The sequence below is a fragment of the Macrobrachium nipponense genome, chromosome 15 (genome assembly GCF_015104395.2).
Source record: "Macrobrachium nipponense isolate FS-2020 chromosome 15, ASM1510439v2, whole genome shotgun sequence".
In the NCBI taxonomy this organism is placed as follows: Eukaryota; Metazoa; Arthropoda; class Malacostraca; order Decapoda; family Palaemonidae; genus Macrobrachium; species Macrobrachium nipponense.
Window position 1 is genome coordinate 85,700,780 of NC_087208.1, and position 13,795 is coordinate 85,714,574.

Below are 13,795 nucleotides of genomic sequence, written 5' to 3' on the forward strand. Positions count from 1 at the left end.
ACGAGGTAATCCCACGCACATAAAAATGTGAACACATGCTATATGTCACCTCTCTCTCTCTCTCTCTCTCTCTCTCTCTCTCTCTCTCTCTCTCTCTCTCTCTCTCTCACTCTCTCTCTCAGTTAAAAGTGCAACTTAGAAAAGATGGAAAGAAATAAGTATTCCATATAGTCAAATTGCATAGTATAATCCTTAGATTATCGTGGCATTTGCTACAGAATTAAAAAAGGTAAAGTATTGTTTTAGGTACATTTGTCATGGAATGAATAGTTAATTACCCATCTGCATTGAGACTGAACGAATGTTCAAAACTCGACTGCATTCGTCAGTGATAAGCGTGATTTACCCTGATGAAAAAGAACCCATGTCTTATTGGAAGATCACTGGAAAAACGCCTAATTGCACTTCCAGTTATAGTCAACACAGGTGTAATGGGGACTGTATAACAACAACGGATGGTTATGTTTATAATCATTTCCATTACGCAGTGCCTTTGTCGCACACAGTTGGCGCATACCCTGTTCTCATGCAGAAAGGACAATGGGGCGGGCAACCCACTGTCCTTTTCTAGCCCAGGCTTGAAGGAAACAAGAGAAAAGAGAAGGGTAAAAATAAAAATGGCCCTTTACCACAACGTCAGCAAAATGCAAACCGCCTCTCATAGAAACAATAATCCGCGAAGTACGTTATACCCTTGGACCTCTTCAAGAAGAAATTATCCAGGAAGTAAATTATAGACTCTCGACCATCTTAATTAAAGGAAGATTATATATCATAAAGGTCACAAAGCTCAGATGCAGGAAGCAAATCCCAAAACGTCGCAGCAAAGGAAAAATGTTGAGAAATTCTAGTCAATTTAACTTATTTGAACAAATATTTATGATGCAACAATATGATGCCCGATGCCATTAATCTGGTGGAACATCCTCATCTGGTCAGTTGGGTGATGTCAAAGTAATAAAAGCAATTTTTTTTCATTTATACTCTTATGTCTTAATCCGATTTGCGGTTTCGTCCATATTTGCTTTTATATTTTATAAAAATTAAAAGAATGTCGATTAAAGATTTGCTCCCAATGGTTTAGAAGATATACTACCAAAATTACGACACATAATTTACTTCGAATTTTATTTTTCTGTGTGACATACAGAGAAATATATGGATAAAAATTCGACCAAATGTTTTATTAAAAATATATAAATAAATAAATAGATAAAGATGTTAAAAGTAAAATCTCAAGTACATGCCACTTTAAAACTGACGGTCTTAACCTTTTGCTCGAAATATCTCTGAATTATCCATAAAACATACCGAATGTATTTAGTTTCCAGTTCATGGTTTTGGAAGCAAAAGATAAAACCAATTAGCGAAGGTTGATAAAGATTTCTCTCCAGCATAAGAAAACATACTAGTTGATAAAAGTCAGTTATAAGAATTAATTCTTTAACCTTCTGGAGACTCGTTTTTCTTCAGCAGTCTTCATTCCTACTTATAAAACGCATCTGTAAGAACTGAATTTTCTGTTACACTTTCACTAGTATGCATATATGAGAATAAAAGCAATATAGTGTTTGAAGGCTATTTATTTTTTTTGTGGTCTTTGTTTTAGAAATAAAGAGAATAACTTTCCATAAATTTGCTAAAAAATTCTTTACTCTGAAATAGGTTTTCCTCATATTTACGCCAGACGTTGCAACATAATACGGTAGGGAATTTTCAAAAGAATTACTCCATGTGAATTTTTCGACAACGCAAAATTAATTTTCAAAACTCCTTATTTCGTGATTTCCAAAGTATTTTTAATTTATATTACTATAATTTGATCAAACCCCATAAGGAATTCTCAGTTTCATCGGTTCCATGAAAGAAATAAATAATATATTTGGGAAATTAACGTGACATCTTAAAGTTAGAACACATTCATTTCGTTAATTGATTGAGAAATTTATCTTAAAATCGCATTACAAATGTATAATCATCCAAGTAACATTTCCTACTAAGATAGATCCAGTCTGAAAAAGAAGCTTACTGCAATTAAAACACCCGGCAATCAGCGTGGCTTTTTTTATGAAAAACAAAATGATGTAGTCCTCAAAACTCAAAAGATATATCTGTCTTCTTTGCTTTCCATCTGACCTTCCAATGTGCCATACTGTGACCAAACCCCTTAGGTAGTCAGTGCATTCAGAGCGCCTCTCCTCACCTGGTGTACTGTTAGCATTATCAAATGGTGTTTCCCTCCTTACTGCGGCCTTATATCTGCCTGCATCCAGTTCTTGGCCTTTTACTCTACATTATCCTACTATGAGATTCAGGGCTTCTGTAACACGGTTTTTTTGGAAATCACTTTTTATCTATGCATTTCATAGATATAACGCTTATTCAGAATACACATTATATCTACACATAAAGTTTTGACTGTATTCTGCATTACGTAGGTTGAATAGATTTGGTACTTATAATGTAAAAGTGACTTTTTTTGAAGACGGGCTAACTTACTGAGAGATAAGGTTTCGAACGCACTCGTTACGTAACTTATGACAGCATTTCTTCCCTCTTTCTCGATGGATGATTGGCTATACGTAACGAAGGCTATACCTCTGGCAACAATGACATAAAAATTTCAATACAAGCAAAGCAGTACACCTTTATGAACTCTGAATCTCTCTCCACTGATAATTGTCATAATGAACAAACCAACAAAATATGTTAATAAATACAAAAACACTTCGATTATTAGTCTAACTCCCAAAATAAGTGTCCTAAGAAATTATAATCTACTTTATAGGTCACAATCAGATTGACAGGATGTAGGGCTAAGTTGGTAATTTTCAAAAGACATAGTAGACAAGCTTGATTTTGATAACTGCTGTATCCAATGTCAAGCAATTTTTATTTATCGGCTATCTACCTATTTACTTCAAAAAAAAAAAAAAAAAAAAGCCGGTACCGTATTTTGGCTTTAAACCAAATTCACCAATAATTATCGTCAGAATGATGACTTCATGAGGCTCCACCCACTTTGTCCTCGTTGTAATTCAGGATAACACTGAAGGCTATCATGGACATTGTTGTATTAGAAAATCTAACTTCTGGCTATAAAAAACTAATTTCTCGAGTAGTTTTAAGAAGTGCTAAATGATCCTCAAGGATCCAGCAGTTGGCCTAAACGTTTAATTCATGTATATTGCTGCTATTAACTATTTTGCGGCACTACTGCTACAGTAGTATTACTACGCTAGCACAGATACCCCACCCACATCTATGTATCGTTCCGCCATTCATAAAGTCTTTATATCCAACATAGTCGTACAGACTAAAGAAGAAAAAAAATTATATCGGATGATCCGTTGGTCTGCTGGAGATTTTAGCACATATAAGCTTGTGTTTACTTTGGATAAAAATCTTATTTTAACAAAATAGTTATATGAAGATTCTTTTACATACAATCTTCTCTCTCTCTCTCTCTTGGTGGCCATAGTGAATAGTTAAATGGGAAATTGTTCAAAATCCTGAATGACATTACAAGTATTATAATCACGTTACGCTAAATACAAAATCAGACCATAAACATTGGATTTAAACTAGAAACTGAATAATCACCTATTCAGGCTATAGTAAGTATGGCCACGGCTTTCTTTTGACTGTATAAAGTTGCAAGTCGTAAGACAAATGCAGTTTTGCAACCACGGGGAAAATTCCAAATCCTGTTAGCCATTCTTGACTACTATGGGTTTCAGAGCCGATGGAATAAGGTGAGTGGGTTTCTGTCTGGTGGATGGGCGGGGCAACATTTCGTAAAACGATGTTTACTTTGCTTACGTAATGAATGATTTTCGACTCTTGGCTCGCAATCATTGGCCATGGCGTCGGCTAGATCATTTTTACTCTATAAAAATTAAAACTATCTGGTTTAGGTTATTGATAATGCTGACAAAATTTGTGTGTGGTTGTAAAATATACATATGTCAACTTTCAGCTACATCCGATGCTTTGATAAGGAGCAAAATCCAAAAAACCGTGTTACAGAGGCCCTGAATCTCATAGTAGCTGCCTTTCTACAGTGTTGTTGTCCAACACCCCTAACTTACTTCTCAATACAACGGTTTAGGTTTCTTCTAGTTCCGCCTTTTGATCCTGGTGCTTCAATTTCTTTATTTTCTAGGAATTGTTTACAATGCTATCCTCCTTTTACTGTCTCAAGTGCGGGATATTTGAAAGTCCCAGTGCTTGGCTTAAACAGCCAAAATTCATAAATCAATCATTCATTGGAAAAACTATGAAAAAGATTTTTTTTACTTAAAGACAGCGAATCTTCTCTAGTTTTCATGTTCTGAATTATTAGTTAGCTTTGCCTTCCAGTTTACCGCTGTGAGAGCGCTTCGACAAAAGTACATTGGTGGCCGGACAGTTGCGTACCGGACATTTGCGTCCCGCGGACAGTTGCGTACCTGGACATTAAACCCCGGACATGTTTTGCGTACCATGACTTTTTTCAAAGATTATTACCCTACATATAAAAAAGCAAAGGTAGTAATCACATCTAATATTAAAGGGTTAAACGAAATAGATTTGTTGGAATTGCAAATTTATTTAAGTTTTAAAAAAAGATATTACAAATTTAACAAAAAGTAATTTCAAGTTTAAAAAATAATTCAAAATGTATGAATACTGTGAGCTATCACCTTCAAAAACTTGATCTTGTCTTTAGGAGAATATTTATCCAATAATGCCCGGATTCTCTCATTAGCAGTTTTGTTTTTTTTGCCGTGCAAGAAATCAAGAATTCCTCGTTGAAAGTCGCTTTTTTCCTTAACGCAATGGCCTCCTCCTTTTTCAATGTTTCAATGAACTTCCAAATAGAGGGGTGTTGACAGGATAAAGAATATTGCAAGGCATTATGCAATCCCTTTAAACTGTTATTAGATCTAGGTAACTGGTTATTAACTCTTTCTCGAACATTCCATGACGGTATAGCAAATACTGGCTCCATCCTTATTCCTCTTCTTCCTCGTACTTGGCCAATATAAGTCATCTCAAAATACGCGATAAATTCTGATGGTAAATCAGTATCGTCAGATAAGTCAATGAAACCTTCAAGGACATCACTTAAAGGAAGAAATGACAATGCAGAACATCTGATTTTTAAATTGAATGCTTTCATCTTCTTTGTATCGTTGTCTGAATCCTAGGTCACAGATTTTTTCAAAATAGACGTAGATAAGTGAAAGACATGAACTTATTGATGCTTCTGGAAACTTTTCAATAAAACCTTTCTGAGCTCCAATCTCAAAGTCAGTTAATAAAGATTTGGGATTAAATTGCGGTCTAAGTTGCAATAAATATGTGAAAAGACGAATATATATATATTATAATATATATATATATATATATATATATATATATATATATATATATATATATATATATATATATATATATATATATTCCTTTGTCTTTCCGGGAGGAGGGCAAAAACTCTGGGAATACTAAATGTATCCTCTTGCGTATGGATACAATATAGTTGATAAAATATTGATGGACTGACTTTAAAAGTGCCATCTGCTGCCCAGTAGGAGAATTTTGCTAAACTTCTAAGCCGTTATCGGTTGCAAAGATCAGTATTCTGTTCTTGTCATCTATGGCCAGAATCAAACGCAAGGAACTTTTCCCCAGTCGCGAGAAAAAAGTAGGATTCCGGAATCTCAAAAATGATTTATTTGCCGTGGGATTGGGGCGGGCCTGCATTATGTGCCTTTTGTCTCCATCGACGTATATTTCTTCCATTGATGAAAAACATGGCAGGTTTTGAAATGGAATACTCATCTTCTTTAGCGATCGCTTCTCCGATAAGACTTCTTGATGGTTTCATATGTTGACACTGAAGAAGTTTTCAAATGGGACACAGCTTTCTTGGGCTCTGACTTCTGCAGCTGAGGAGCCATGACAATGCTCATTGTGGCGTGCCGTAACTGCACCGTTCACTGTATGAATTCTTGCTTTACAAGATCGCACTACACACCTCTAGTATGTTTTTGTTCCATCAGAGTTTTCTTATGATAGTGGTAGCTGTAACTTTCCTCGTCTACAAATATTTTTCCACCAGTTAGTTAGTTTCCGGAACTTGGCCATGATTTCTGAAATAAGAAATAATGTATGAAACCTAATTCCAATAGATTTTTGTTTGTGGTACACACCGCTGGGGAGAACTGGAATTGCTTTTTTTATGGTACCTATCTTTCAGCTTGTTTACCAAGCAACTCTTGTGTTTAATTCATAGCAAATACCCACTTTTGCTTAGGAAGGATTGTTATTAATATTATTATTATTATTATTATTATTTATGGTAACTACCTTTCAGCTTGTTTAGAATAAAGGTAAAGTGTAAGTGAGAGAGAGAGAGAGAGAGAGAGAGAGAGAAAATAAGGTAACGTCAAAATAATACTGGAGGTACGCAAATGTCCCGGACGCAAATGTCCAGGGACATTTGTCAGGTACGCAACTGTCCCGGGACGCAAATGTGGGGCCGGTACGCAACTGTCCTAAAACCAAGTACGTTGTCTCAGAAGAATGAAAGTGATTTAATTTTTGACGAAACTGCCTCAAGTGAAAGATGATTCTGTACACTCTCATGCCTCGTGCTGTTACGTTACATGGCATAAGAGTCGAGTATTTCTGAAGTCAACTTCAGTGCTTTGCTAACATTGTCTGTTCAAGTAGCTCGTTCAAAAGTTATTTGTTCAATGTTAAATGTTCCGTTTTGATTAACTACACTGTTAGAAGTGTAATACTTGGATTTGCGCGATTTATTATTGATTGCTTAACATACACGGTTACAACAAGTCACCTTTATGTTCTTGATTATGTTTCACATCATAATGAAAATTACTTGGAATATGAGGAGCACCTGCACTACAATTCCTGCCTACTGTACTGAACTCCAGTATTATACGTTACATAGTGTCTTATTGGTAGAACTGTCGTGCTTTGAATTTCACAGCCGACTGAAATGCCACGTTTTAGCGCCATTCAAAGTATGTTAAATAAAAATTTTACAAATAAATTACAACCTGTAATTCTATCCAATATTACTTTTGTAAAATTGAAGTTAACTAGCTGGTGGAGGGTTTTTAGTGGCTTTTAAGAATGATTTGAAAACAGAAAATAAAATGAATTAATTTGGCTTGTTATCTCCCTTAAGAAAATAATAAAGATTTGAATATTTTTATCAAAATATATAGACTTTTTAGCCAAAATCGTTGGGCATCGTACATAAGGCTGCTGTGTTGCAATTTGCATCGAAATGACAGACTCCTATCACGAGCGGATATACGGAGAACATTATCAAGTAAAAAAAAAAATCGATAATACTAAGCTTTCTCCGTCAACAGATTCATTTTGTGTATTTTTTTGGAAAGTGTAAATAGGACGTTTCACTTTCCTCAACCTTTTAGATTATCAAGTTACTGGAAACTTGTCTTGCAAAGTTCATCGTATTCCATTTGTTAAACCTGTTCCTTAATATTCAGCTGAATTGTTTACATCAGCGGTCGCCAACCTTTCGAACTTCATTGACCACTAAATGTGTAATTTTGAATTTGCCGGACCACTAATCCGAATTAAGACAAAATAAATGCATTTATACTTTATTAGGATAAGCTCATTTATGTAATGTTTATTTTATAGCAATTAATAATGCTATTAGTTAGTTAATGGTGTTTTTATGCTAAATGCTGGACCCAAATTTTTAATGCTAAGTCGCCCTAAAATGGTAAATCAAGCATTAAAAATGCTTCTGTACAATTTGTATCAGGGTTGCCTAAAGAGGGTTAAGAATATATAAAAATTTAAATAATGTCCCAATTTTTGTGCAGACCAACAAAATTTACACATGGACCACCGGTTGGCGACCGCAGGTTTAGATGGTGTAAGTTCGTTCCTTCGACCAAATTATTGTTGTTGTCCCCATTTGGCTGTTTGAAATATCGTCGCCCGTTTGCGGATGTTTCGTTTTGCTTCCTCCCTCCGCAATAGACCGACATTAAGGGCACATTGACTCATTGGAAATCACTCATTCTTGAATTTTATTCATTGTCTGCTAAGCTTCGGAACTCTACTTTAGCTTCTGGTTTATTTCAGATCATTATAAACTCCTATCTCTTAAGAGGCAAGTTTCTCTCTTCCATCGTAAATAAATCCCTCCATTATTCATTATTCATGTCATCTCCCTCTGATAATTATCTTTGTCAGGTTCGGGCTAGGTACCTGTAGAATGGCTGTTATACGAAGCATATACTATCACAGTATATTCTATATATGTATATAAATATATATATATATATATATATATATATATATATATATATATATATATATATATATATATATATATATATATATATATATATATGTATCCAGGTTGAAAGAGGTAAAGGCATGTCTTTCACAAGTATCGTTTATTACACCAACGTTTCACATCACATGATGCATCCTCAAGGCTGGAAATTATATATTAAGAATACTAAAATCATCACTCACTCATAAAAAATCTAAAAAAGCACAACAGATATTTGACATTTACAAATACAAATTAAAACGAGAACTTGAAAGGATCACCTACCAAGGTAAGAGTTAAAAAGTGACTAAAAAGGCAGAGAAAATTAACATAAGAAGATGACTAAACAGAACGTGGAGAGTAAACAAACAGGCAGTTATGGTAAAAACAGTTGCGTGGAACAGGCAGTTATGCTAAAAACAGTTGTGTGGACGACGATTGGGTATTTAGTGTTGGTACATTGGTCTTAATAAGAAGGGACTCCAGCACCATCAACTCGTCGTCTCTACTTGCTGATCCAATAATCTTAAAATCATTGATGTCCAAGCGGGCACCACAAATCTGAGAGTGATTCCGAATATTAGATAATTCGGGATTGGACAATCTGCATCCTGTCCAAAAGCTGACACCTAGATGGGAGCAGAAACGGACCTTGAGAAGCCTCCTCGTACATCCAACGTAGGTTCCCAGACTACATCTGGGACAGGTATATTTATAAACAATGTTGGATGTCAAGGAAGGGCTCAGTCCGTCCTTCACTCTGAAAAAAGAACGTATACTTAGAGGATTTCGTGGGATCAACTTCAAATTAACTGCTGGCAGTTCATTATGAATTAATTCATGAATTTCTTTTAAAGCTTTTTATCGTGAAGGAAAGGGAACTTAGCATAAATACATAACTTTGGAGCGGTATATATGGGAATAGGCGGTTTCATTTTAGTGGTTAGGAGCTTATTAAGGACTCTATGGAAATAATGGGATGGAAAACAATTATTGCGGAAGAAATTTGCCAAAAACTCCACTTCTCTATGAAAAAGAGGCTGACCAGGTGGAAGTCAGAGAGTATGCCCTGTGGAGGAGGGTAGATAGAGAATTCAACTTGAAATTAAATTGCATGAACTATAAAAATTGGTGCCCAACCCTGTAAAAGTATTTTTCCTATGAATGCTGGTTTGAAACCCAGCATCTTCCCTAGTGACACGTACATCAAGAAATGATAGAGAGTTGAGAGTTTCTTTCTCGACTGTAAACTTTATATTGGGGTGTTGAGCATTAATGAATTCTAAAAAGGAGTTCGGCGTTAAAATCGTGTTTAAACAAGGCAAAGGTGTCGTCTACATACCTCTTATAAAATAATGGGTGAAAACTAAGGGGGTCAATTGTCAAATACTGTCTCCTCCAGGGAGTTCATGAAATATTGGCGAAGGTAGGGCCTAAAGGGCTTCCCATTGCCATCCCCTCCACCTGTCTGAAACAAGAATCATTAAAAATAAAGACTGTGTCCCGCACGGCCAATTCTAAAATTTGCTTAAATAAGTGTCTATTAAAACCGTTAAAAAGGGAATCAGGTAATGGAAAAAGTTTGTTTAGTATGATCTCGATCGTCTCCTCAACAGGAACATTAGTGAACAGGGACTCTACGTCGAAACTGACCATAAAAAGGTCGGAGTCCTGTATTAGGATATCCTCCTTGAAATCGGCAGCGCTTTTCACGTTATAAGCATTATTGGTGAGTGGTTCCAACAATGGAACCAGATACTTAGCAACTTTATAATTGGGCGTGGTTTTAATGAGGACAGTATAGGTCTGAGTGGTACTCCCTCTTTATGAATCTTAGGAAGGCCGTACATGATCCCGTATGTAGAGCCTGTAACGAAAAGGTTTTGGAAGGTGTTTTCCTCTATGATGTTGTCACGTTTCAGTACTCTGAGGAACCTATTAATTCTGTCTTCTATTTTGGTAATGTTTGTAATTGGGCGTACCCAATCTCTGGAATCTTGATGTGTCATTGAGAATTGAGTGCATTTTATGAATATAATCCTGGTTATCCAAAACTACAGTTCCCTTACCTTTGTTCAAAATACGTAAATCCTCCTTTCTGAAGAATGGAGCCCATCTGGTTTTAAGAATGTTATACGCTTGACGAGCTAAGGCTGATAGTTGAGACCTCAAGTACTCGGCGTTATGACAAAGAGGCAATTCGATATTTTCTGGAACAAAATTTCTAATGGTAAGAAAAACTGTTGGAAGTTGGGTTTATAACTTGGGAGGCAGAAGTCCAATCCTAAAGAAAGAAGAAACTCTTCCCTTTTCGATAAAACCCGCTTGGACAAATTAAAAACAGAATTTATATTATTGTTAAAAACAGGAATGAATATACCTAAACCTTGTAATTTCCTATTGTGTCTAGTCTCCACGTTCTGTGTAAAAATAAACAGGGAATTATTAAACAGTTTGCTAAAAATAAAATGATCAATTAACGTTAATGAACCTTGTATGATGGATTTGTATTCGGTAGTTAACTTCTGGAATTTCTTTAAATCTTTATACTTTGAATTTATCTCAATGTCTAATAATTTTGCAATCGTGTCATGGTAAAATTCTGAGCGATACAGTGAAGATTTGTAGATTTTAAATTTCACGAACTTAGGAACAATATTATTAAACTGGCAATATTGAAGAAATCTGGGGTCCAATTTAGTCTTTTCCAGCTTTTTAGCATACTTTTCCAGAAGGCGGCAACTGTTTAACAACTGTGAGTGTATCTTGTCCATTTTAATTCGTGGAAGTTGCTAATTCCTCGAGATCTCAATCGGAAGATGAATAGGAACACGAAGAAGAAGCTTTCATACAGCATGATGTCCAGTCCTTGCAGTAAGGTCCACAGTAAGAAGAATCATAGGGGTAGCAGACCCGACCAACATCCAGGTTGAAGAGGTAAAGGCATGTCTTTCACAAGTATCGTTTATTACACCGACGTTTCACATCACATGATGCATCCTCAAGGCTGGAAATTATATATTAAGAATACTAAAAACATCACTCACTCATAAAAAATCTACAAAAGCACAACAGATATTTGACATTTACAAATACAAATTAAAACGAGAACTTGAAAGGATCACCTACCAAAGTAAGAGATAAAAAGTGACTAAAAAGGCAGAGAAAATTAACATAAGAAGATGACTAAACAGAACGTGGAGAGTAAACAAACAGGCAGTTATGGTAAAAACAGTTGCGTGATGCTAAAAACAGTTGTGTGGACGACGATTGGGTATTTAGTGTTGGTACACTGGTCTTAATAAGAAGGGACTCCAGCACCATCAACTCGTCGTCTTTACTTGCTGATCCAATAATCTTAAAATATACGTTCTTTTTTCAGAGTGAAGGACAGACTGAGCCTTCCTTGACATCCAACATTGTTTATAAATATACCTGTCCCAGATGTAGTCTGGGAACCTACGTTGGATGTACAAGGAGGCTTCTCAGGGTCCGTTTCTGCTCCCATCAAGGTGTCAGCTTTAGGACAGGATGCAGATTGTCCAATCCCGAATTATCTAATATTCGGAATCACTCTCAGATTTGTGGTGCCCGCTTGGACATCAATGATTTTAAGATTATTGGATCAGCAAGTAGAGACGACGAGTTGATGGTGCTGGAGTCCCTTCTTATTAAGACCAGTGTACCAACACTAAATACCCAATCGTCGTCCACACAACTGTTTTTAGCATAACTGCCTGTTCCACGCAACTGTTTTTACCATAACTGCCTGTTTGTTTACTCTCCACGTTCTGTTTAGTCATCTTCTTATGTTAATTTTCTCTGCCTTTTTAGTCACTTTTTATCTCTTACCTTGGCAGGTGATCCTTTCAAGTTCTCGTTTTAATTTGTATTTGTAAATGTCAAATATCTGTTGTGCTTTTGTAGATTTTTTATGAGTGAGTGATGTTTTTAGTATTCTTAATATATAATTTCCAGCCTTGAGGATGCATCATGTGATGTGAAACGTCGGTGTAATAAACGATACTTGTGAAAGACATGCCTTTACCTCTTCAACCTGGATGTTGGTCGGGTCTGCTACCCCTATGATTCTTCTCTCTCTCTCTCTCTCTCTCTCTCTCTCTCTCTCTCTCTCTCTCTCTCTCTCTCTCTCTATATATATATATATATATATATATATATATATATATATATATATATGTGTGTGTGTGTGTGTGTGTGTGTGTGTGCGTGTGTGTCTGTGTTTGTATTGACCCCCAAAACAAAAATATATAAGTTCAAGACGTAATACCGATAATGAGATTCGCTATGTATTAGCGACAATCACGTTCACGCTTTAACTGATACTTTGAAAGTTTAGTCCCGTGTGCAGATAACTTTCATAGCATCAGCACTTCATATGGCCCCAGTGACATTTCATCAGCATTGTGTGGGTTCCCTTGCAGAAGCTGCACCACTCACCTCTACCTCTCAGGTTCTCTCTCACCTTTCAAGGTATAAAGCTCCCCTACCCCTCCCCCGCCCGCACCCGGTTTTTATATTTACTGTGTTGGATCTACTCTCTCAATCTAAAGTCTGTTTCCGTGGTCGTCTCCAAATCCTTCCTCCTAAAACACCCAATTTCTCCGACCTGAAATCACGTGACCAAACCAGAAAACAATCTGAGGCTGTCAGATTTGGCTGTTAAGAATTTTTTACATCTTCGTCACATCTTAAAATTTCTCAAAAATGAGAGCGATTTAATTGCTTATTCGATTTCTTGACTGCACTTAAGGAATATACTCTCGATTTTAAAGATTATTTCATATATCTGTAATAAACAGCAGAGAAAAACCAAAATGTTTTTATCCTCTAATATCAGTACAAAAAATAAACTTTTAGAAAAACAGAAGGCACTGTATATTCTAAAAGTAGAAAAAATAGTCTTATTTTATTTGACCCCCGTTGTGAAATGCCAAGTTGTCTCTTACCCTCCAGAAATAAAACGAACATTTTATTATAATAATAATAATAATAATAATAATAATAATAATAATAATAATAATAATAATAATAATAATAATAATAATAATAATAATAAATTTATCGTTAGCTCAAGTCCATACACATGGAATATACAAAGAATAGACAGTGATATACACAATCTAGATGCTACATACGATAACATGAAAAAGAAGCTTAATCAGCGATACCCATACTTGTTGATAGTATAATGGTATTAACAGTAATAATTAAGAAAAGTAAAGAGAAAATGGAATGGACACTTTTTTCCCGAAAACCCTGTGGGTTTGTTGAAAGAAAGTTGTGCATACGTACATAATGGCTGAATAGTAGTAATTGCTTGCGTAGAGTTTCCATTTATTTGAAAGCAATGTTATTCAATAAACGTGTTGATTTAGTAATGACTCGACATAAAAACTGTCAGTAGGTCAGGTTCTTACGAATGATTTCATCATAGTT